We start from the raw sequence: 25407 nt of genomic DNA on the forward strand, positions 1-25407 counted from the left end.
AAATAAACTAAACAACATGACAAACCTAGACTAACATAATACATGATAAGACACTACGTGACTAAGACAACATGAATAAACATAAATCAACATAAAACATGGTGAGACAGACCTGAAACGTGACACCAGGGTGGATTTAGAGAGCCACAGTGCTATAGTTTTGTGTCCAGTGTTATGGCCAATGCCCCAATACACAGGTACAAAAAGCAGCAGAGAAAAGTAACAGCAAACGTTGAAGCTTACCTTAGACCTACTTTTTAGACTTAAGTCTTCTACTGCTGTAGTCTATCCACTTAGAGGTTTGACTTGTGTGTTCAGAGATGCTCTTCTGCATACCACTGTTGTAATGCATATTTATTTGCATTTCTGTCACCTTCCTGTCAGCTTGGACCAGTCTGGCCCTTCTCCTCTGACCTCTCTCATTAACAAAGCATGGAGTATAAAACGTCAGACCGCAAGACAGGGGGAGGTCACGGCTCCTATTAGCAGGCATCTAATCTTAAATTCAGCTCCTGACTCCAGACCTGATCTATAGGGTACCTGATGTGGCTGAATTTTGAATGTCAATGCCATTTCAGGAACCTGTCAACCCAGTACCTTCCACTACTTCTAAAGAAGTCATTTTCAAAACGTTACAGATCTTTTTGTGTGTTTCCTTGCTTCTAGACCTCTTGACACTGCAGTGAACTAGAAATGAGAACTGAGGTCATGGCATATCTGTCAAATAATCCGCTGCTTCTCAGAGATGAAACTGAGATGACGGAATCAGTCTGGGGCTGGCCAATATTGCTCTTTACTCGCAAACAAACTGCAAAAAAACCAAAAAGCATTTTGACAGCATCCTTGTTTTCATCAATGTCAAAGCTGGTTCTGACTGATGAAGACACAGTTTTGACTCTGATTCAGACTTGGTTGTCTTCATCACAAGGCATGTTTACAGTTTGTTTGCAAAACATATCTGTGGGCTCCAGACTGATTGTTTTATCTCACTGTAATGAGCATGTCTGGGAGCTTACTGGATGTGCTGGTCTCTTCCGCTAGTGAAGCAGACCGCCCTCTCGGAGCAGAGAAATGCATTATGGGCCGCAGAGCAAGGCTCTGTAACACTGCCAGACAGAAGGACCAAGAGCTCCAGTAGCCTTCTCTGGCTTGGTCATCGCAACAGCCAATGCCAACAGCCAATTGCCATCAGAAAAAAATTAGCATAATGTGGGCTTGTACGCAGTAGCAAATCACAAACTGCAATCTGTGCCCGGAAACACTACAAAAACAAACTTCTGGGTTGAGTCCTCTGTCAAAGCAGCTTAGTTTGACGGAGAGGCTGCAGGGCAGTGAAGCCAGTTATCGAGGCCAACTTTGACTATCTGCTGCTCTGAATTTCTGTGTAAGGTTCGCCTGGCACAGGACCTGGGTGAATGGCTGACCAGTGGATTGAGAGTGAGAGAGAGAGAGTACTATGGAACCTGCAGAGAATGGAGGACTGGTCAGAGAAGGCAAGCCTGAAAGACCTCTTGTCCTGGCCTGTACTAACCATGAATATAGCCGTAACCCCAACAGTCTCTTTTCCACATAGATAAATTAACTTTGTCCATTTTCATAGTAACCAGAATGCACTGCTTTATGGGTGAATGAAAGCAAATTGTTTCTAAGTGAGTAGGAATAGAGCAACCCTGACAAGCGCAAATGTAGGATTATCCACAGGTGATAAGTGCAGGAGAATAAACATAAATAGCTAGTCAGCATGATGTGCACAGTGATTAATGGGATTGTAAACAAAATAAACATTTGCTAAATATTACATTACATTACAACACACATATCTGGTGGTCTGGAAAAAATACAGTACAGTACTGTAATCTTAATGTTTTTTTACAAGCATCATTTGCATCACCATTGCTGTGGTTAATATCATTTACCAATAAATATTTTTACTTTTTTATCACTTACTGAAGCTATTTATGGCTGACAGTTCAATTAAAAACAGCACAGAATTTCCCCCTTATGTTCACACAACACCATACAGCTGCTCATTTGGGAGGGAGGGGTCTGATTTAAGAATGTCTGATTCCAAGGACTGTTCCCCAACCATTATAGGAGGGGTGCACAACAAGAACTGATCACAATCATATCTCAATCATATCTTATCTGACATATGTATGCAGCTACAGCTGCAGACTGCAAGTGTGTGCTAACGATTTTACTGTGCTAAAGTACAGGCTTGAACCAGGGCCATTTATAGAGCTGTCAGCAAATTAAAAACAAGGCAATTGGTTGGAACAAGAGCCAGTTCACAGACCGGTCGTGGAGGACCGGAGTTGTGCATCCCTGCACTATATGAAAGCACCAGGGCGCAACCTGCAGTATAGCACCAGAGGCAGGCATCTGAAATCTTAACTTAAAGCTCAGTTCCCTAACCACTGCACTCAGTGCAAAGGGGAAAAATGGTAATAAGATTTAAAATCTTTAGATCTAAAAATCTAATTAAATAGCTTTCTTAGGGAGGTGTAAAAATGGCCATTATTAATCTCAGAGATAATCATGGGTCAGAGGAATATGAATAACAGTAAATCCATAAAGATGGCATAATCAAAGATAACGAACCAACTTAATTCATCTCCGTGCCACAGCCAATTAAAGAAGCAAGGTCAAGAGTAAAAGTTAATGTGAGGCATCATCTCTCACAAAAGAGCACTTCAGCCTGTTACCTTTTATTATTCAGCCTCTAACGAACATGACCAAGGGAACACCAACTTCTCAAACCTCACATGCCTCATAAGCCCTTTCTGCCATTTTACATTTTGCAAGATAATTGAGGGACTACCAAAGCCCAGACATACTATGTCTACCGACATACCGGTTAATTATTCACTGTATTGTCTTTCCCGCAGCCATGAAATAATCACAACTCCCTTACTAGCAGCAGGAGAATGTGTCATCAATGCCCACTTCTGTCTTTCATGTACGCCATTTTACATTATCTTGCAACTGCAAATGTGCCTGACTGTGCAACATATGCTATGTCTGTGTCACTGAGTATTCTCCATTTTAAGTAGTAACTGCTGGCAAGGGTGTGACAGTGAATATAATAGGATTAATATAGTCATGGGTTAACCACACAGTGTAGCCATGCTATACTAGAGCACGGTGAGTTATTTGTCGGTGCATACTTGTTGCAGTAAAATCTGTTCTACAAACAGAAGCCTGTATCCCAGCCAAATCAGGCGAACATTTCTCCCAGTATGTTGTCTCCCCACCAGCCCAATTTGAATAACGGTGCATGCACAAAAAGAGGTTGAAGGGCATCACAACATGAACTTCACATCCACTGCATACACAATAAAAAGGGCTGTGAAGGTGTAAACATGCTCAACACCAAACTGTGCAAAAGTTACTAACTGTTAGCTGACAGAGTCGTTTTTAAAAAGCCACAAACTTCTTAGACGGGGAAATACACGGCTCAGGCAAATCCTGCCTTTCATAGCTTTTTATTCCACACAGAGGAATTACCACACTTCCAAACCCGGCAGGAAATAACAGCTCAAATAAAAATGCCTGACATTTTCTTCGTCCCCGACACAAAAGAGCCGTAATACCTTTCCATCCATTGTGTCCTTCCTTTAGAAAAAAAAAAAACAACAACAAATAAAGCATTTCTTTTCACATGGCTATTTTTCACATAAAGAAAAATCCCAAGAACTGCTAGGTCATTTGTTTTGTTTTGTTTTGTTTCCCATGACTTTTTGTACTCACTCCAGCTGCGAGGATGTCAGAAGAGACTGAGCACCAAGGCCAGTGGATATGAGCCGTCCATTAAACATTCTCCTCTCTGTTTTTAAAGGACAGCTGAGTGTCTGTCCTCCTGCCATATGTTCTGCTTTACAGCCAGTAGGCAGAGAGGATAACAGAGACGGGATCACAGCTCAGAAGGTGCTGTGGTTGGGATCAAACCTTCGCCTGTGCACCACTGAAACATACTGTACAGTATAAGAACTGGAGACAGCTTCACGTACCGGTTCCATGGATTCCTATGGGAGCCGCTCAATGGAGCGAGAAGCCAATTCATTGAGGCTGTCATGTTTGACTATGGGGCTTTTTGGCACCAGAGCATGCACACTGGGCACCTAAATGGTATGGAATGAATATGAAAAAATCTTCCATTTTCTTCTGCGTGGCCCAGAAAAACTAATTTGTCCCTGGAGAGTAATTAGTTCAGTGTGAAGAAATTTATAAGTACAGTCCAAAATAGTGTAAATTCGCCAGGGTAAAGTCGTAGTTTTGAATGGACTTCTATGGGGAAATGTGTTTTTGGCATTAGAGGCTTAATAAGTTGCAATACCTGTGGTTACCTCAGGAGTTTGCGAGCTTCTGGGGAACGTCAAACCCTGGTCCCCTGGAACTCACTGTATGACTCAAGAGATAATGCAGCTATCCAACGAACTGTTACATGTTCTCCCTTTCACCGGGGAAATCTCACCGAGGAAATAACCGCACTCATTTCTCCATTCAAAACTGAATGTTTAACAGAAAATTAGTCCCAAAGTGTTCTTTTTTTTTGACTGTCAAATACATTTTCTCACTGTTATGAGCAAGCCGTTCCTTATTAGCATTTTAGGAGCTTATGATATTGGTTCAAATTTATGATAAAAATCCAGATAAGCTATATTCTTTCATATGTTTCTGCTGCATGAATGGGATAATAAATATGTTTCCCATTCAATAATGTATAACTGCCGTAAATGTTTAATGGCTTCCAAATTGTTGTGTCAGATAATGTTAAACCAACCATGTCAGAGTGAGAGAAGCTGCTTCAGGATCACTGAAATCTCACAAGATGAAATTGAGTCGACGTAAATTAATTATGCAGAAGGCCTGCCACGTTCATTCATGTTGTAGGCTTCCATAACAGACACTTGGAGAGACTGCATCCTATTCTTGGATATTCTTGGGGTGCCAACAAATGCATATGTCAAGGCCTGGTTTGAACAGCATGGCTACCAACAACACAATACTTCGGGGCACAAATGCTGCAATCCATTGTACACGGAACTCAACCTCCATAGCGGTAAAGTGCAATTGAACAGTAATTTGAGTCAGAATTCCCGGTCGGAAACTAGCCCGAGATCCATGTAGCCCGAGTTCGCCGACATAGACAAACATGACGTCACAGTGATGACAGTTGAACAGCAAACATAACTCCCATTGCACCAAATTTTACTTGATAAAACTTACTTTTACTTTATGTTGTTATTGCGCTATGAAAATGTGTTGCAGCAATTGAGCACTTTCCATTCATAATGTAATTCAGTTGAATTATACTTAGCATTACAAGTCTTTCCCAGCATGCGGTAGGCCTACCTACTAACATTAATAGGGCATTGCCAGTTAGTGGGCAAAACTCGTTTTCTTAATGAGTAGTTAGAGCAAACAGCAGTTTGCTGTGGGCCATCTATGTTTTCCTGAGCACATGTACTGGGACACATTTAGATCGGAAGTCGGGAATACCAATCCGGAACTATCCACTTCCAAAGGACTGCAGCATATAGATTGGTCTCCATCAGTCTGTGCATCGGTCTGTGCATCGTCTTTTGTTAGTCTAACTGTAGCATTATGCGTCCTCCACAGGGTGGTGACGAAGCTCGGTCTCGGTATGAACTACAACTAACATTTAGCAGGCACTGTTTTTCAACATTGAGTCTACAGCATTGCTGAGACCTACAGCGTATCAGTAAGTGAGTAATTGATTTAATTTAAAAATATTTATGTAGTGTAGCCATCATGAAATGGCTGGGCTATCATGCGCTCACTCGTATGCGGTCTGATGCATAACTGCTCACACACGTAATTTAAAAAAACAACAACTTTCTAATAATGTTTTGAATATTTGCTAGTGGCAATATCTCCACAATCTCGTTCATCTTCCTTTCCATCACCAGGCTATTACGCATGTAATGAGTGAACCCCGCTGTCATTTCAGGAAAGTGTAGCCATCCATAGTTCTCCTCTAAAACACAGTGCAGCTGCTCCACACCCCAGAATACCCTCAAAGACATTACATTTTGGCTTCCCGGAGCTCTATACAGCATTTATTTTAACATTAGGAAGACTGAATTAAATTTTTTATAATACATTTAAAAACAAATTTCATGTTTTTGTCATCCAATACACTTGTATTACGTTATGTGAAGAAAATGTAAAATACTAAAACTTTTCTTCTACTGGGTGTCAGGGGGATACAGCTGAGCTTACATAGAGTGGAGTCAGAGTCTGTTAATATGTGCTTTAGCATGCAGCTCAGAGGCGATCAATGACCTCTGACCGCATGAGACAGCGATGAACACAGACCCCTAACTGAACCCTGTGTGACGTTGTGCTGGGGTTGGCCACTGGTCATGAGGTGGACAAACCAGACAAAAAAATAAAAAATGTAAAAGACATACTGCCTTTTACCCACAAACATGCAATACGACCAGGCCCCTTATGTAGCCCAGTGATTAGGTAATGGGCCGCAGCTACAGTGATTACAATGAATCACAGCTGCGGCCATACCTGTGTGTAGGGCCGGTGTTGCCCTCTGGTAGACATAACCTTAATATTGCCGTCCCAGAGCCACACCTTTCATATCTTGGGCAACACCATCAAATGCACGTCGTCTTATGGAGTGACTAGCCACAGTCAGTACTGGCATGACCCAGACTGGATTTGTGATGACGGGGCTCAACCATTCACCACAGCCTGGTGTCATTACGTGTCACCCAGCAGTCCTGGACTGTCCCCCTCCATTTTAAAGCAGACCAGCTACAGTATGTGTAGCTCAGCGGTGATGTGTCCTGCTTGGCTGTCAAAGTGTGAGCTGGGTGAATGGGGTTATTTAACTATATTCAATTATATTTAGACTTTAAATCTTAGTTCTATTACTTTTGGGATGAGACAATTAGGTGAGAAATTTTGACTCATTCCAAGATTTGCCAATGGGCAAATTTAATTTGTCAAGCAGACAGTAACTTAAAAGAAGCTAATATTTTCTACTTGTGAGGAAAAGAAAGAACATTTTAAGTCTCATTAATTAAAACACTTATTGGGACATTTGTTTGCAGTGTAGGTGCTGGAGCTGGAGTAAGACAGACACTATACACTACACACTCCAAGAAGAGATGTGTCATTTTAACTCATTTGGAGAGGGCGCTCAGCGACAACACATATTGTGTTGATTTTGACACTGTAAATGTGTGAGCCATTCATTTGAATGGGCTCAATGACAGTGGTTGGGCAACAAAGGTCTGTCGTTTTTTAATCATTTTTATTTTCATTTGAAATGATATATATTTCATCCACTCAAAAAAAAACCCCCAAAAAACATATTTATATGCACGTAATACTTGTGCATTTGCATTTAATGTGTACTTTATGATTTTGGCCAAAATGATTATTCTAGAGTATTCTTGCACATTGTGTGTGAAAAGCATTCAGAATTAACACAACCTGTGTCAAAGCACTCTTATCATAGCATGTGTAGAAACAATGGAGTGTAATGCTCATCCATTTTGTGCACCACGAGAAGCGCGTCTCTCCCTCCGTCTGCATGCTGTGGTTTGGAAGCCCCTGGACAATGTAGTTGATGATGGCTACATTATAGCCCTGAGGGTCTGCTTCTCTCCAAGACAAATGGCTCGTTCAGTCGCTTATTAACCTCCTGAGACCCTGTGTCCTCAAACAAGGACATGGCATTTTGGCTTCCCTGAGCTCTCTACAGTATTTCTCTAAACATTCAATTCAAAGAAAATGTGTATTTTTTACACTTGTATTGTCAGAAAAATGTCAATACCTTCCTATTGGTTCTCAGGAGATTAAAACAGACTGCCCAGGGCTGTGCCTTGTGGCAATTGCGTGTGAGGCTCAACTGGCCACCTACTGTATGCAGCTCATCGTCTCCTTGCCTAAAAGTTCACCGATTCCATTATCTTCCAAGCTTACTGTATGTACTCCTTTGTCATTATTGGATGTGCTCTGAACTATGAAACCTTGTCATTTTTAATAAGTCTTGGTAAGGAATAACAAAGAGCGGGGAAATAATGAGCACTAATTCTCTCCTGTTGATTAGGCAATTAGGGAAACCAGCCACCGCCCACACATGCAGTTAGAGTTCTCAAATTAAACTATCGCACATGATTGAACTTAATTAACTAATATTGACCCTTTGCCAACATATCTATACTCAAGGTGATGCAACAGTACAGTTAGTTGCATCTGGGCTGCATGGTGCGGCAAGTTTAATTAGTCAATAGCCTCAAAAAACATATTGAGGCAATTAAAATATATGTAGCGAATTTGTTTTGCGTACTGTTCAGACCAATATCCCCCCACGCATCCAAAAACCTCTTATAAAGGAGGGGAGAAGAGTAATACAATATTCTATACAGACCAGTGCTATTACTGGCCCAGGAAAGAGTGAATACATAGAAAGCATTAATAATAATGCTTTATATGTAATACATATACATATGTAATACAATACATGTAATTAATACATTCAGAATGGTGTTATATTTACACACCAATTCTGCGGGTACGCTAAGATTTATGGCTAGCGTAACCACAGTTGCACGTGATTCTAAGTCATCTTCAAGGCCGGCCTGTAATTGCATGCAAAATGCGTACCAGAAGCGCATGGCGAAACAACAATGCGACGGCCGCGCCCGACACCGGCCACGTGCGAGTTCTCACCCCGGCGGATGTTTTTCTCACGGCGGCGTAAACGCGCGTTACTGAGAGCTCCTCATCGGTATGCGGGAAGCGAAACACCTTAATGCTACGGCGTGCGCTCCACAGTTTCGTTTGATTGCTAATGTTCCCTAGGAGACGGGCTGCTAAAGAGGGGCGGGGGGGAGCGAGGGGGAATGTGCGCGGGGAACGGAATGGCGGGCGGGGGGATAAAAACGGGGAGCAGAGGAGGAGGAGGAGAGGTCTGCGGAGAGGGGTAGCGGGTGTGGAGGGGCTGTTGCTCTGAAAGTCCCAGAGAGTTATCGCCTTTATTTAACCCCCCCCCCCCCCCCCCACTGATAAATTCAATTCAATACTGTGCCACAAAGGTGTCGGAGATGAAGAGGGAATCTGACAGATAATTTGTTTTCCGTTTCTTAAGCACTATGCTTTTGCCTGAGAGCATTGATTTCACGCTCTGGAAGACCATACCAATAACGCGTGTGTTTGTGTATGTGCATACTGCATATATACATATAAAAAAATGTGTGTGACATTATAGGGTGAACATCACATTAATTTAAATAGCATTGCACAAAGGATTATTCCCAATAGGCTTCACAGTACGTCGTAGCCAAAGACCCCCACAAAGCAAGCCAGAGGCAACCATGGCAATGAAAAGCTCCAAGAAGGCATGTAGGAAGAACCTTAGGAGGAACAAACCTGTGTACGGGCAGTCTATCCTCTTCTGGCCCACTCATTGGACCTCAGAGTACTGTAAATATCTACTCTACACCATGGAAAAGTCTCTATTTACAGTGCACATTGGATAGGTTGATATTTTACAAACTTGATAGAATCACCCAAAGTACAGATTTATTTATAGTGCGCAATGGATTAGTGATGAGACTACTTACAGTACTTTGCACACTGCGAAGGTGTCAGTTACATCCATTTTTGTCAGCAAATTTGCTCAAGCTCTGTCAAGTCGGTCAAGAACAATTTTAAAGCAATTTTTCCAGTTTGTTTGTGATTGATTGCTGTCAGAACTTGGACTGGGTCACTCAAGGACACGCTCAGTCCTTTTTAAGCCAATCTAGCCAACTACCAGCCTTGTAGGTTTGTGAATCACCGTCCTGCTAAAAGGTGGATTTTCACCTGACCTTTTAAGCATTGGGCTGATGCAGCTTTTCTTCTAGAATGTGAGTGGCCTAGGTGAGAGGCGAGTGTATAAACATGCACTCAACTACTATTATTGCACATAGAAAAATGCCAATCAAATATGCAACATGCCATGGGTATTTTCTGCCATATATATTTTCTATATATATATTTAATTTAATTTTAATTGAATGTCCCTTATGGTAAGAGAAATACTATATAGAGCTCAGGGAAGCCAGAATGTAATGTCCTGGTTTGAGCATGCAGGGTCTCAGGAGGCTAAAAACATCACCAAGAGTGCATGCATGGCTGACCCGTGTTTAAGTGTAAGTAAGACAAGTGACAGGGGAGCAGCCAAGCAGGCACTTTAATCTCACAATGCCACCATAAATCTCCCTCCCGCTAAACAAAATGGCCTCGTTCAAACACACGCAGCCCTTAAAAGCCTCAGAAGACCTGCTGATGAGGCCCAGTGAACAGGAAATCATTCAGCTCAAACGGAAACATGCAATTCCCATTATGCATCTGACACAAATGGCAAGATATATAAAGAAACGTGATAATGAAGGAAGTTAAAACACATTTGAAAATAAAATGTTAATCAATAAAACAGATAACCTGCATCGGAAAAGACCAAATTTACAGTAATCGCATTATAATAATGTTTTGGCACATCCATGCGTTGGCTCTACAAAGGACACAGGCAAGTTGTATGAATCTTGTTGAGAAAACTAACTTTAATCATTTACAGTGTTACTACCTACATGCAGTACAGAGATTATTCATTGTTTTTATTTATTTTTCCAAATTGTTTTATGGCCTTCACTGTGTTTGCAGTGAAGCCTTGTATCTTTATTTCAATGCTGCAATGGTAGATCAATTGATTCATTTTATCCATTGCTTTCAGACTGTAAAGCAGGCTTAGGGCAAATGCACAGAAGACATTATAGGAATTAACCACTTAACATGAGGATTAGAGATTGGTGGTTAAGTGTGCTGAAAATTAAGTGCCGGTACTTCAGTAAAATAAGTTGAATTTTAATATTGCAGATATTTTGGTGTTCCTCTTGTTCCACACTGGGCAACACAGCTTCTCTTGGGATCTTCTAGGAACAGAAACTATAAAGAAAGAGAGTGTCACATGGCCAACTTGCATATGTTTGTCCCATAATATGATAAAGCAATATTAATTGTATCACTTTAAAATCAATCTCGAAATAGTACATTCCTATACATATGCACTTTAATGTAATGTCTCTGAACATTAATATTGAACATGATTGTATTGCTTGCTGTTGCTGGGCCAGGAAACCCTTGAAAAAGAGATTAATCTCAATGAGACTCTCCCGGTAAAACAATGGAAAAATAAAATTAATGAAACTGAGTCAAAACAAAAAAGATATTAGATTTACAATAGAAATACAACATTTTATCTTCATTTCTCTTCTCTCCTTCTCTCTTATCAAATGCAGTGATCACTCATTGTAATCAATCCTTCTCATCATAATTTACTGGGTCAGAAGCCCCTCTGCACAGTTTTATTAAATCCCAATTATATCAAGATAAAAGAGTGCTGTAACGATTTAATCAACACAAGGCCCTGAGGCTAATCAGATGCAGTCATGTTCCTTTGTGATGAAATCAAGAATCTTCGATTAAGGAGGGGTACAGGATCCACCTCAAGACTGTAAAAGCTTTCAAATCCTTATAAGCTTTAGCATATTCAGGGTCACCAGTGTAGAAGCTAAGAACAGTAACTTCATTGATCAAATAAGACATTGTTCAAATAACCATCAACAGCAACTGAGAGAGAAAGATAGCAGCAGATACTATACCCAGACAGCACTGTTACAAAGGGCAATTTGGCCATTTTAACATGAACATTCAACTGTTTCCACAGAGGAACACTACATTGCTGCTATTCCTACTAAAACAATGATTGCCTTGTTTTAGAGAAATTCCACTACATGCTAAATGCTAAGTGTCACACGGTACACTATTACTGAATAATAATGAACAAAGCCATTCCAATTACATGATCCATTTTATTTTAAGGTCACTGGTCACCTGTCAATCATGTATACTGTATTTGCTCAGAGTTCAGTCTGTAACTGGAACTAGTAACAAGTAACAAACGCTTAGTATGAGTTTAGTAGTAGCTCAACAAATATAAAGCATCAGGCTTGATATGTTCACTTCACAGTCCCTGAAGATAAATAACTGCAGTGTCTGAACACTGCAATATCAAACCTGGCCTCTCATAACAGCTAGATATTGTTACGACAAAACACACAATCAGTGCAGATAAAAATATATATATTTAAATATTGTAGACATTACCTGTGAAGTAAGTGATAACAGTACACTCTGAAATATCATTTGGCCACACTGCCCGTCTGGGTAATGCATTATACAGAAGAACAAGCTGGCCTCTACTGAAGAACGTCCTACAGCAGTGTTCCTGAGGAAAATATCTACTCTATATCGTCGCCTTGCATTTCTCCCATATCTCTGTACTTTGGTGACCTGAGCAGTTTCGCTTGTTTCTGAGAAACACTCCAAACGAACAGTCGCTTGTTCTGGGACCAGAGAGGAGATGAAACAACCTCAGAAGCGAGGCTTTTAAAATCCTTCCCTCCATTAACATGCAAGGCGTGATTTTTCTCACTTCCATGTGCAAGCGTCGCGTGCAGTAATCAAGCGTACCGTTACAGACAGATCGTCCTCAGAATTCAAACCACAACCAGAACGTCTGTATCCCTAAGCTGAATGCAGTTTTGATTGTCACGTGGTCTATAGCGTTCTTTTTTTTCAGACTGAAGATGCACTTCTGGATATTGTGGTGGATCAAATGTTGCACATGTCACTTTCAAGATCACCCAAGCTGCTAATGAAGAAGCAAAGCAGGTAATGTACACTTTCAGAACATACTGCCTAGATGCACTCCCCAACTTTGTTACACTGAATATTCAGAAAAAGGTTTGAAGAATATACAGTAGTATACACTCACCAAGCACATTATTATGAACATTTTTACTTTATTACACCTACTTATTAGCTAATGCGATTATCTAGTCAGCCAATTGTGTGGCAGCAGTGCAGTGCATACAATCATGTAGATACGGGTCAGGAGCTTCAGTTAATGTCCACATCAACTCAAATCAGAACGGGGAAAAAAGTGACTTTGACCGTGGAATGATTGTTGGTGGCAGAAATTGCTGATCTCCTAGGATTTTCACGCACACTTGTCTCTAGGGTTTGCAAAGAATGGTGCAAAAACCCAAAGAAATCCAGTGATTAGCAGACAGAAACGCCTTGTTAATGGGAGACATCAGAGGATAATGGCCAGACTGGTCAAAGCTGACAGGAAGGTGACAGTAACGCAAATAACCACACATTACAACAGTGGTATGCAGAAGAGCATCTCTGAACACACAACGCATCATAACTCTTAGTGGACAGGCTACAGCAGTAGAAGTAAAAAAAAAAAAAAGTCTAATAAATACCTAATAAAGTGCTCGGTGAGTGTATATTTTCAGTTGCTCTTATTATAAGTGCAATCAATGGAGGCCAGAAGGACTATCTTTCTATGCAAAATCTTTGCAGATTATCTCTGAAGCCTGTACAGTTTCATGCTGTATACTGGTACCAGCAAACATGTATTGTTTTTTTATTTATTTATTTATTTGGTAAGCCTAAGATTTGGCCTGTGTCTGACAGATTCTTTTCTCATTTAAAAGCCACAAAATCGACTTTCTTTGGCACAACTCTAGTCCAAAGGCAGTGAACAGCCAGATACTGAAAGACTAGATACTGAAATGCATCGTATACCTGCGCAAAGAAATACAAAGTGAATACACCTGACTAATCAGAAATACCTGTGAAGCCATTTGACTCAAACAATATGGCACCCTGAAATGGGTGGCTATGTATAAAAAGTGCTTTAATTAATAAGCTTAATAAGATAAGAATACTTATAAACACAAAAATACTTAAATAAAAGCTATGCACTTATCCACATATTAATTATTTTATTGGGAAAATTGTCAAATCAAGAAAAAATATCCCAAAATGTCCCAAACATTATGGAGTTCGCTGTATACATGACAAAAATACTCAATATAAGGAACTGCTATTTTTTAGTACTAAAGGAAATTGAATTCTGATACAGGGGATTTCATGGGAGTGAGAGGACAGCAACACGAGTAATATCATGTTTTTGTTCTCGAGAAGAGATGATACACAGGTGATAACAGGTTCTGAAACAACCTGCCACTAGTATGGCAGAAATATCAAACGGCCGGTGCAACACTGAAAGTGGAGCTTACAGCCCATGCCACCAAACAATGTAAAAACAGGCAGAAGTTACCAGTAAGTGGCAAAACAGCTTTCAAATGCTGCAATTCCCGCAGATGTTTTGAGAAACTGAGGCCTAAGTGAACTGACAAAAAAAGGGCACGTAGCAGCCAAAACTAGACGGGCTGGTGGAGAAGGAATCGTCTCTGCTTGGAAACAGTGCCGCTAATCCTGTGATCTCCCCTGCCTAGAGAGCCGCCAAACATCCGGCGCACTGACAGCAGGGACCGGAGAGCCAGAAAAACTCAGCAGTGAAACCCGATTACGGCCCCTGCTCTGGGGACGCGGTTTAGACACGCTCAGTACCACCCCCAGCAGAACACGAGAGCTGGGTCAAACAGCTTCGTGAAATAAAAAACAAAAAACAAACACACATCAACTGTCACATTTAAACAGTTCTAAGGAGTCCAACATTGACATTTTTGCCTTGTTTACAAATGCGATGTGTGACCGTTGCCTCAACCTGTAACGTATTAAAGGACTAGTGAGAGTCTAACACGTTACCAGCTTTACAGAGATGCGATGGCCATGTCCAAGGTGACCTAGTCTCAAATAATTTTTTAATCAACCCTTTTTTCCAGGGGCTTGAAGATATATCACTTACAAAACACTGCCCTTTTATTTTCCTCTTTAAAGTGAATTATGAGACCCTTTTCCAAACCTTGGCCTGGGTACTGCAAACACTCGGTTTCAAAGAAAAACAGAACAATTGAAAGCATTACAACAGGATTTTATGCCATACCACTCACAGTATTTGTTGAAATACACAAGGAATAAATATGAGGTATTATAGCCCTGAAATTGAAAAGACTAAAAGGAGACCTCCATGTGTGCCCTTTATAAAAACAAAACCTGAAACAATATGTAATTTCCAAATTCCACTCCATCTTGCTATTCCATCGGCGATTCTTTAGGTAGAGCAATCTGACCACATCAAATACAGTAAATCTTTCACAGCAAGACTCATTTCAGGTCCTTACAGAGGGACCTCAGTTTTGAGCTCTTGCCACGGGAGAATGCCACCATCTGTCTGCATGCACAAAGAAATCAATGAGCGCCCAGCTGCTTCCAAACAGAAATGTACTGTATCTATCAATGTCATTAAAGTGGCCTCAAGAGAGTAATTGGAAAAGGGTTTGTCCGCTTTATTTTAAAAAAACCATACTGGAAAACAGAAAAACAAGGTTAGCAATTTAATTCAGTTAACAGTTTCGCCTTGGATTTTATTGCATTGTATGTCCCTCGGGAGATACAGAGAAGTTGTGCCACTGCGTGTTAGTTTCATGGTTAACATGATTAGGGAATAGTCCCACAACGCTTCAGATGCCAAAGACAGAGATTATTACAGTCAAACCATGAACTGCACAGTCCCACTTGACACATCTAAAACCAATTAATTTCCCATAGAACAGGGCAATACATGCCCCAATGCATCAAGGATAAAGTGAAGAACATCTGTGTCTCAAACAGTCTAAGAAAAATTTGTTGTAGTGCCTATATTAAGGCTTTGCAAATACACGCGCGCTCACACCGCACAACTTTTCTAAATAATTGCTCTGCATTTGGGAATGTGAAAAAGAGAAGTGTGGAAAAACAAACAAATAAAGAATCAAAATAAAGATATCTCATGAAATTGCAAGAAAACGCCAGTCTAGCTAGTGTAACTGTCTGCCTGTTTCACAAAAAGTAAAATGCAGAAATAAATCCTCTCTTGGAGACTCCACCTTCATTAAAGTATACTCTATATGTCTGGAGGGGAAATTTGTGGATAGAATGAATCTATAGGCAATGGTAACCAGGGAGTACAGAGAAAATTGGAGGAATGGCATTTCCTTTCAATGAGGTAATGATCCAAATATTTTGAGTTAGAATGCAGGAAGAAGAGGCAGCTATTTAGAATGAAACCCTTTCCAGTGAGAATTCTTCCCAAAAAACAAAACACTAAAGTTCAAGAATATCCATTGTAAAGAAATGTCTACAACTTTTTCCGGAAGTGTTTCACTAATGCAGTTAGCCAAAGAGTGTTACTACACTTAAATGTCAGCAATTTTATTGAATTCATCCCCATCCCATTCAAAATATACTCAATTACATTTGTACCACTTTATTAGGTACACCTGCACACAAGCTTAATGCAACTATACTGTACAATTAGCCAATCATGTGGCAGCAATTCAATGCATAAAAGCATGCAGACATGGTCAAGGGGTTCAGTTGTTGTTCAGACCAAACAACAGAATGGGGAATAAATGTAATGTCAGTGACTTTGAATGTGGAATGATTGTTGGTGCCAGACAATCATTCTCAGAAACTATCGATCTCCTGGAAGTTTCATGCACAACAGGCTCTAGAGTTGACAGAGAATGGTGTGGGAAAAGAAAAAACTTTAATGAAAGAGATCAGTGGAGAATGGCCAGACTGGTTCAAGCTAACAGGGACGCAACAGTAACTCCATCATGCGTAAGTCTAATAAATACCAAATACAGTAGTCACTAAGTGTACATCTTGGAGATACAAAATACCAAAATGATTCCATTGACTTGATGGCATTGATACCATCTTTCATTTCACAAAACATTCCAAATGATTGATGACCGTGAGTGAAATGTATAAACCTGGACTCACTATACACCGACTAGTATACAGTAGCGTTATCAACCATAAAATGCCATCTGTACATGCACACCGCAGTATAATTAACTTTTTCTTTTTACGAAGGCTGCAATTGTAAAACCTGTCAGTACGCATTTGTTCCCATCACTAGAATGCTTTTGCCAGGAATTAAGATGGAATCAACCCACCTTATCTTCATATTGTAGTCTGCCTGCACTTGTTTAACCCAGACATCAGGCAAACTAAATGGACCCATATAGATTAATATCCCTTGACAGAATGAATGGGGCCTCTAGCACATTCCCCTTGTAATGATGCTCAAAAGCAGTATTTTATGCAGAATATATCTTTTATTACTGTGGCTTTGGGACACCCTAAATCACATTACAGCCATTGCTTTTTTATCATTCAAACAAATGTTTCCTACATTTTAAATTGGCAATTAATAAAAGGCACAGCAATGAATAGTTGAATATCTCTACACAGAATATCTTGTATTGAGCCAATACATGCATTTGGTAGAGTAAGTAATGATTAAAGTAATAAAAATAAAAGTAACAATCTTTAATAAGTGGCAATATGTGACATTACAAATCACAATATTTTGCAATTGGCCAGAAATATACTGTGTCTCGACTATGCCGATCCAAGCTGGCTGTTAACAAAGACCCAGAAAAGAGCAGGGCTGAAAAATATATATATATGAAGCCATCCCCTCACCACACGCATCTTTTACCTGAAAATATCTGTAATATAACCACATGTGCTGCCCAAGGACAGGCAACAGAGCTGTACTGGTTTCTGGATTTCATGCCAAATTGTACTCTAAATATTTAATCAGCTCAATCATTAACTTGACACATTTATTGATACGTTTCAAATGACAGATGAATTCTATTCTTGTGTCCATGCATATACTGCAGCTGATTTCATTGTATTGTAATCTACAGCCAATTAGAATGATTTGTGACAAAAAACATTGAACTAGACAGTAGGCAGCCTACTCACTTACAATGAATGAAAAAATATAGGCGACAAATTTACAGATAACCTAAGACTATTACCACACCATTTACTGTATTTTATGTTCAAGCATCCCGTACCCCTCCCCATCTTCACTAACTACTTTTATTTTCGATTGCCACTAATGTCCCGAGTGGCAGTGAACAACCTCTTTATTACAGCCAGGCTGATTCTCCTCTCTGAAGCCCAAGTACAAATGCATCAGATACATTGTTCTGATGAAATTCAAAATAAGTATTATTTACTGAAATAAAGAATTAAGAATGAAAATAATTCATACTTGGTTTTGTAATCCATACGCAATTGCATGTACTGCAAAAAACTAAAATAAAGCTTACTAAGGACAAATGGGACAGTTGTAAAGGCACCAGGGAATAGTTGGTAGTGACAATGGATATGGTGCCAAAAGCGGCTAAAAAATAAATACTACAAAATGAGTGTGCTTAAAGTGCACTGTATGGTTTTTGAATACACAGACGCCCATGAGAATAATGTACCCTTTCCAACTCAAGCTGTTCTGTTTGAATTTGCATCAACACTTAGTAAACAGAACAGACCATCTCCTTGTGCTGCTGAGTGGCTCATCGTGTTAAGGCACTGTCCTACGCCATGGTTGAGCCCCAGAGTCCAGCATCAAATCCCAGCATCAAACCCACGCCAGGGCTGAGTGTGGCCACCGCAGGGTGACATTTCATCGGTGGTAACATTACCCAGGGTTTACGGCCATTTTGTAGTCCTTCACCGAGGGCTTTAAGGCCATTTTGTAGTCCATTACCCAGGGCTTTAAGGCCATTTTGTAGTCCATTACCCAGGGCTTAAGGCCATTTTGTAGTCCATTACCCAGGGCTTAAGGCCATTTTGTAGTATATTACCCAGAATTTAAGGCCATTTTGTAGTCTATTGCTCAGGACTTAAGTCCAGAAGGTTCATGAACGTTCATATTGTCACCCAACATAGACTGTGGTCATTGTCCTTGGCAGTCCAGCTGGCCAAAGTATAAAACCACATACAGTCATATGATTCAGCATTACAAATTTGGGGGGGTGGGTCTATACAATCTGTCTCTCTGTATAGGCCTATTACACTCGTTGACAAGAAGTGCTATCCGCTTCCTTAGAGCAAAACCTGTACATTGCAGTCAGAAGCAGGGGATGTGAATATGAACAAATCTCATAAATGTCAGACTGCATAAAATTTAAGCTGCCGTGCCAAGTTTCCATCCATCTGGGGACAAACTGCTGAATTTTAGGACAATATAGGCCACAACAGGTTCAATATAGAGCATATTAATGCAGAATAATTCACGTAGAAATGATTGAAATGTTCGGAAACAAATGCCACTACAATCCTTTCCCAGAGAATTTGGCGCACACTCCACTGTCAGGCAGATTCTGTTTTGATCTTTATGCATTGGTGCAGTTAGAGAACAATCAGTAAGCTGGTATTAAAGAAATTATAGCTTGTGGTCAATATAACGTTTTTCAACAATAAAAAACGCACTCATTACATTACATTATTGGCATTTTGGCAGATGCTCTTATCCAGAGCAACGTACAGTTGATTAGACTAAGCAGGAGACAATCCTCCCCTGGAGCAATGCAGGGTTAAGGGCCTTGCTCAAGGGCCCAACGGCTGTGCGGTTCTTATTGTGGCTACACTGGGATTTGAACCCCCGACCTTGCCTGTCCCAGTCATTTACCTTAACCACTACACTACAGGCTGCCCCTAAAAATGTCAGATGTTTGCTTCGGAATGAAGGGATAGCATGCAGAGTATGAAATCATGATTTCAGCCAAATTGGTGAACAGCAAATGGACTGCAATACACTATAGTACTTTTATCCAAAGTGCTTTACAGTGAATGCCTTTCATTCACCCATTCACACAGACACTCACACACCAACAGTGACAGGCTGCCATTCAAGGCACAGACCAGCTTGTAGGAAGCAAATGGGAGTTAGGAGTCTTACTTAGGGACACTTCCACACACCCAGGGCAGCAGAACATTCCGGCAACCCTCCAACTGCCAGACGACCCACCGACTCCTGAGCTAATGTTGCCCCACAAATATTTTCTCATACCTGCCAAGAAGAGCAGCCATATTATAATTTTAGAAGGGTGTCCGGTAGGTGGTCAGGATTTGTATGCTGAGTGAGGATGTCTTGTCACTCAAGATGAGCATATCATGGCTACAACTGGGTAGCTGCACTGCACAGTGTAAAACCAACTCTGACAGTGCACTGTTAACTCTAATAGAGACAATATAGGCCCTACTGGACTAAACTCATCATCTGAGTGACTGCTGAGTGCTAATAAATCGTCTTTAGAGTAGACGTATACAGTACTAATACATTACAGATGTAAAGACAGTGATCTATAAAAAGGCTTTAATAAGCGTCCATCATCTCTTTGAACAGACCACCCCCGGTTGTCCCCAGCTTAGTCTAATCAACTGTAAGTCACTATATTGAAAAGATAATGTATGTAATGTAATATTCAGCTCCACAGAGACTAGCTGCAAATGTGTCTCAATGGACAGACAGTAACATCACCCCAAATGGCACTATTACCAGCACCCACAATATAACAATGCACTGTTGCTCCTCAGTGTCATTCTCCAGCGCTGAGATTATGGATAATGGATCAAAATGGATCGCACAAATGTGTTACAAATGTGTGCTGCAGACATGGCACAGTGGGATGCCAGTGCCTAGCTTAAAGGAGTATTAGCTTGTGTAACATTATAGGTTACACTACCAGGTCTAAAACAGTCATGTTGTCATGTGGAAAATGAAAAATTATCAGATCAATTTATTGCCATTGGAAGCCACTGTTTTCCAAATTCAATGATGTGCAAAGTATGGCCCCAACATGTAACAGGTAACAAAAACAGACAAGCTCAGTGCAGAAACTGTCACAAATTTCACAAGGAATCGTCTTGTAAGACCTTTTCATTACAAATGATCTGGCTTAAAGGCCAATACAATGCTGTCCACGGAATTTTCTGTGACGAATGTGCATAATTATTGAGCAATAAGTACTGTACTTCCATGAATAGTAGTCTACTTAAATTCCAAAAGAATATAAATGATAGGCAATTAAACTTAATTTTCATTTTAATCGGAATTATCTGAATCCCAGCAAACATTCGTCCTGAGATCACACGACTGGACAAATGCAACGCGTTACAGCATTCAGAAGTTTCAGCAATTGTACTTAAATTATTGATTGAAGGAAGACTTTCACAGCAGTATGCCTTTTGGTGGTGAAAACCAATACGTCTACATATGAAAATAATAGCTAACAGTTGTCAGTTATATTATTTTCTTTATATATTTAAATTCTATAAACGTGTTTATAATATTGAAAAACGATGTCGAAAGAAACAAGAGCGAAATACACATCCTTGATTTTGGCCAAAGGCTGGGGATGAAAGCTGTTCAGTAGCAACCAAAGGACCAATCACATTCTTGATTAAAGCTTCCTGTCTTCAAAGACATGTCAGTTGCGGGCATATAAAGAGTTCGCTGTCTTCAACTGGCTTTCAGAAAATGTTCATCCCCCCGCCCCCCCTTAATTAAGCAAGTCGTAGCTTACTACTAACTGTGAAGGCTACCACATTTCCGAATATTTGTATCAATGGAATGGAAAACGTGGGCTTCACTTATAAAATTGCGTAGCCTATACAGATTCCTCGCTCCCATCCCATCATTTACGACGCACAATGTTTTGCCCCAAGACATTAGGCTACTCAACAAAATAAATGAGGGTTTGCTAACTTTCTTAAGTTATTACAATATACAATTTATTAAATGTTAACGTAACCGGCTTGACATAACATCCCAATGGTTTCGCACATGCCGGCAGAAGCTATTGCTAAGAACGGGGGATGACGTCCTAAAACGTTAGCACATCGGGAACGACGAACGTTTAAACAATAAATGTCCCTTTATTCGCCCCTATTTTTTTCTGTCTGACATGCAGACATGCACAAAAACTAGTTACCTTGATTTTGATTTTTACAAATAAATTCACATATGAACTCGTTTTAAACGCGTTCCCACGTTTACGTCCATGGGATTATCACTTAAAGGCTCTTTGATTAAAGGAACGCTGTTTGCTGCATCTGACAGATCTTCGTATTACTTATTTCGTAGATAATATAATGTGGCAAACAAACACTAGCGTGTAATTTCTGGAAAGACTGCACACAGAAATCTTGATAATCTTTGACATAATAAAGAACTTTATGAATATAAATACAATCACGAATACAATTAACACTGCCATATTCAGTCATACAATAGAATGAAAATTAGTATACTGAACATACCGATATACTATAAGGGTTTAAACCCATCATAGTATAACCAGTGCTGCTCCGTGCAGCACAGGTGCAAAGTCCTACAGCACGGAATTATTATTGACGTGTCCTGCTATGGAGGGAAGAACAAAGCCAATTCTTTCTAAACAGTGTAAAACTCCCCTTAAATTATCAGCAACTAAAAAAGTGTCACGACTCGACTCACCTTGATATGCAGCAGCCAAATAATGGAAAAATAACTGTTGGTCCGAATGCAGTGCCGAAACCCTCTTCAGCGTCTTGATAGGTTTTCCATGCGTCAGACACTCTCCATGCGCTGTGAATTCGAAATGATCCAGCAAGAGCATTAAAAAATAAATGTATTCAATTCATTCCACCAATGTTATTGTCTTCATCCTATGAGATAAGTGGTGCTGATGCCACAACCGTGTCCTTATCAGCATCTTTGAGCGAAGAAGCCGTAGGTCCCAAGGAAACAACGTGATAGAGAAGCATAGGGTAGGTGCACAGGCTGACAGGAGGACCGTCCAATCAGTGTGAATTCAAGTCGAATCATAGCCAATCCGGTTGAAAGAAGGAAAACGAATATGTGCAGCAGGATAGACTGTCGTGGTCGAAAGCGAGAATTTCCTTACTAGAAGTTTACTCAAGTTATTTTTGTTTATATCAGTAAAAAGAAAAAAAGAAAAAAAGAAAAAACGCGTGTAGATTACAAAAACTTCGCGATTAGGCTCTTTGTGACTTCGATCATTGTTCACATTGTTTGAATAATAAAATAAACATTTCAAAATAATTCAAATTTACATTATAATAGGCTAGCTTTAACATTTACTCGCATATGCTATATTGAGAGGATAACAAAACAATTTTGGAATGAGATTACCGCAACCCTGTTAAACATGGCTGACGTCAGCAGAAGTGTTTATAGCTTGCATGTTTTTTAAAGCAGTGGTCCCAGACTCGGTCCGATAGTACCCCTGTGTATGCTGGTTTTCGTTCCAATGCAATCAAATAATTTTAACAAGCTGTTAATTTTCTTAATTAGGTGCTTTTCATGTTTAGACGGATAACTTACCCTCTTAAACCACATTTTGTAAGATACATATGCATACCATAATAAATAAACCATGTTCATATTGTGCTTATTGTGCTATACTGCAAACAATGCATACGTTTTGCAGAAAGATTGCATTAAAAGTGGTAAATTATTTTCATTTGAATTTGGGAGCCTGATTCACTTTTAAAGACAAAAGTGAATCAGGCTCCCAATTGGTGAAACCTGACACCTGGTCGGCGAAAGTAACCATTTGGAAGATAAGACAAAGCAGGCAAATCTGGATTGCGTTGATATGTTTTTGGAAACAAATTAAATTAAATGCATATTCAACTACCTAATTATGAGCCTATTACTTAACCCCAGTCTTTTATTTGTTACCACTTCTTAATTGTTTACAAGATGGTGCAATAAGCACAATATGAACGTGGTCATTTTTTATTCTTCATGCTATTGCAAAGCTATTTTTGGCATTTGGCAATGTGGTTTAAAGTAAATTTTAAGATTAAAATAATCTAATTAAGAAATATTAACAGCTTGTTAGAAGTATTCGATGGCAATTGGGGTTGGAACAAACACCAACATACACAGAGGTAGCCTACTCCAGGAGTTTGGGAAACAGTGTTTTAAAGCACCAGAGGAAACCCAACCAGCTGTGTTCAACCGTGTGGACTCCTGCCGGTCATAATAATTTGAATTACTGGCAAAAAACGTCTATAAAGGCTGAAGTTAATAGCTTACATACAAGTGGAGTCGGAATTGTCACGAAAAAACAAAACAAAGTAATTGGTATCCCCGCCTGCTTGTTTCATAATTAACTTGCAATTGTTTGTAATTGTGTTGTGATTTACAGCAGAAATTCAAGAAAGAAGAGCTCATCTTTAACAATCAACACAATCCTACAAAGAGTGATTTGGTTTAAATATGTGGATGAAATACTTCACCAGTTCATTTCTTATAAGCCTGAAGGTTACCTTTTTATCATGACTCAAATGTCATACAAAAATAGAAGGTGTTAGTAGCAGCCAGAAAAAAATCACAAGATGTACAACTGTTTTCTGTGTCTAATATCTATACTAGCATATCTTCCTCTATGTGCTCAATATTTTGGCTGTCACTGTATGATGTCTGTGAGAAAAAGTCACTTCATAACTATTCAAAATGACACCAAAGGGAATTGCATGAAGCATGGCTCCATTGTATAGTGAGGAATGTATGACTAATGCCAAAGTTCACTGCTGAATGTTGACCTTCCTTCGCATGTGTCAGAAATATGTGACTAAAATATTTAAAAAACGGCTGTAAAAACCTTTCAGATGTTATTTCTGTTATAATATTTGGCATTGATTTAGAGTATTGGAACATTTCATCACAATGTAAAACAAATTCCCTCCATTTGCAGTTTATTTACACTGATGGGGATACTATTTGAGCAAATAGCACTAAAAATACAAAGTATTATGTTTGGCATTCATTTCAAATGAATTAAATGTATACCAAATTATTATTTTTAAAAGCCAGTTCCCATGGGGGATTCCACATTTGCACATAATCAATTGGTTCCAAAACTTGGGTGCATCAACAATAGTCCCAAACCCTGCTGCTCTACCCAGAGACATTCCATGGTCTATGGGGGTCTGTTTAAAACATGAGGCCATCTCTGCTCTTTTCACCACTGCCACTTTGCTGTATGGCCCTAGCACAGTTCCATGAGGACTCCCCCCTTTATATTCTAGGAAATATCTAGCTAGCTAGTCTGCTAACGACAGATCACTGACACCAAGGGAGGACTTCTTGATTGCTCTAGCCACAGCACCCAGTTTGTGAAGTTTGCTATGAAATAGCATTAGTACCTACTTTTTTCTAGGACTTCCAGAAACATTAGTGCAATCAAGTTAGATGGACATGCAGCTAAGTTTTTGGAGGCCTGTTTGTATCAGAGACTAGCCTAAAAATGGAGTTTCTCCGAATATTGCAATGTTTAGTTATTTTATTTATCTTGTGTGAGCCGCATACACTTGCTACTGTAGCTACAGTACTACAAATGGATGTAAACAGAAGTTAACAGGAAGTTTAAAACTGGTTTATACGGTTGTCAAGGATGTTGTCATGGAAGGGAGGCTCAGGAGATAAGAACTGGCAATCAGGATTGCTGTCTTGGTGAGGGTGACATTGGCTTA

General features: G+C 39.8%; 1 protein-coding gene across 1 annotated transcript in view; it reads right to left on the minus strand.

The window, feature by feature from the left end:
* LOC133116929 (beta-1,3-galactosyltransferase 1) overlaps positions 1-22601 on the minus strand; it is an 81855-nt gene extending 59254 nt beyond the window's left edge. The window contains exon 1 of the mRNA XM_061226951.1: positions 22379-22601. The gene's annotated coding sequence lies outside the window, so the exon portion shown is untranslated. The remainder of the gene's footprint in view (positions 1-22378) is intronic.
* Positions 22602-25407: the final 2806 nt, after the last annotated feature.

Source organism: Conger conger, chromosome 17 (genome assembly GCF_963514075.1).
Source record: "Conger conger chromosome 17, fConCon1.1, whole genome shotgun sequence".
Classification (NCBI taxonomy): domain Eukaryota; kingdom Metazoa; phylum Chordata; class Actinopteri; order Anguilliformes; family Congridae; genus Conger; species Conger conger.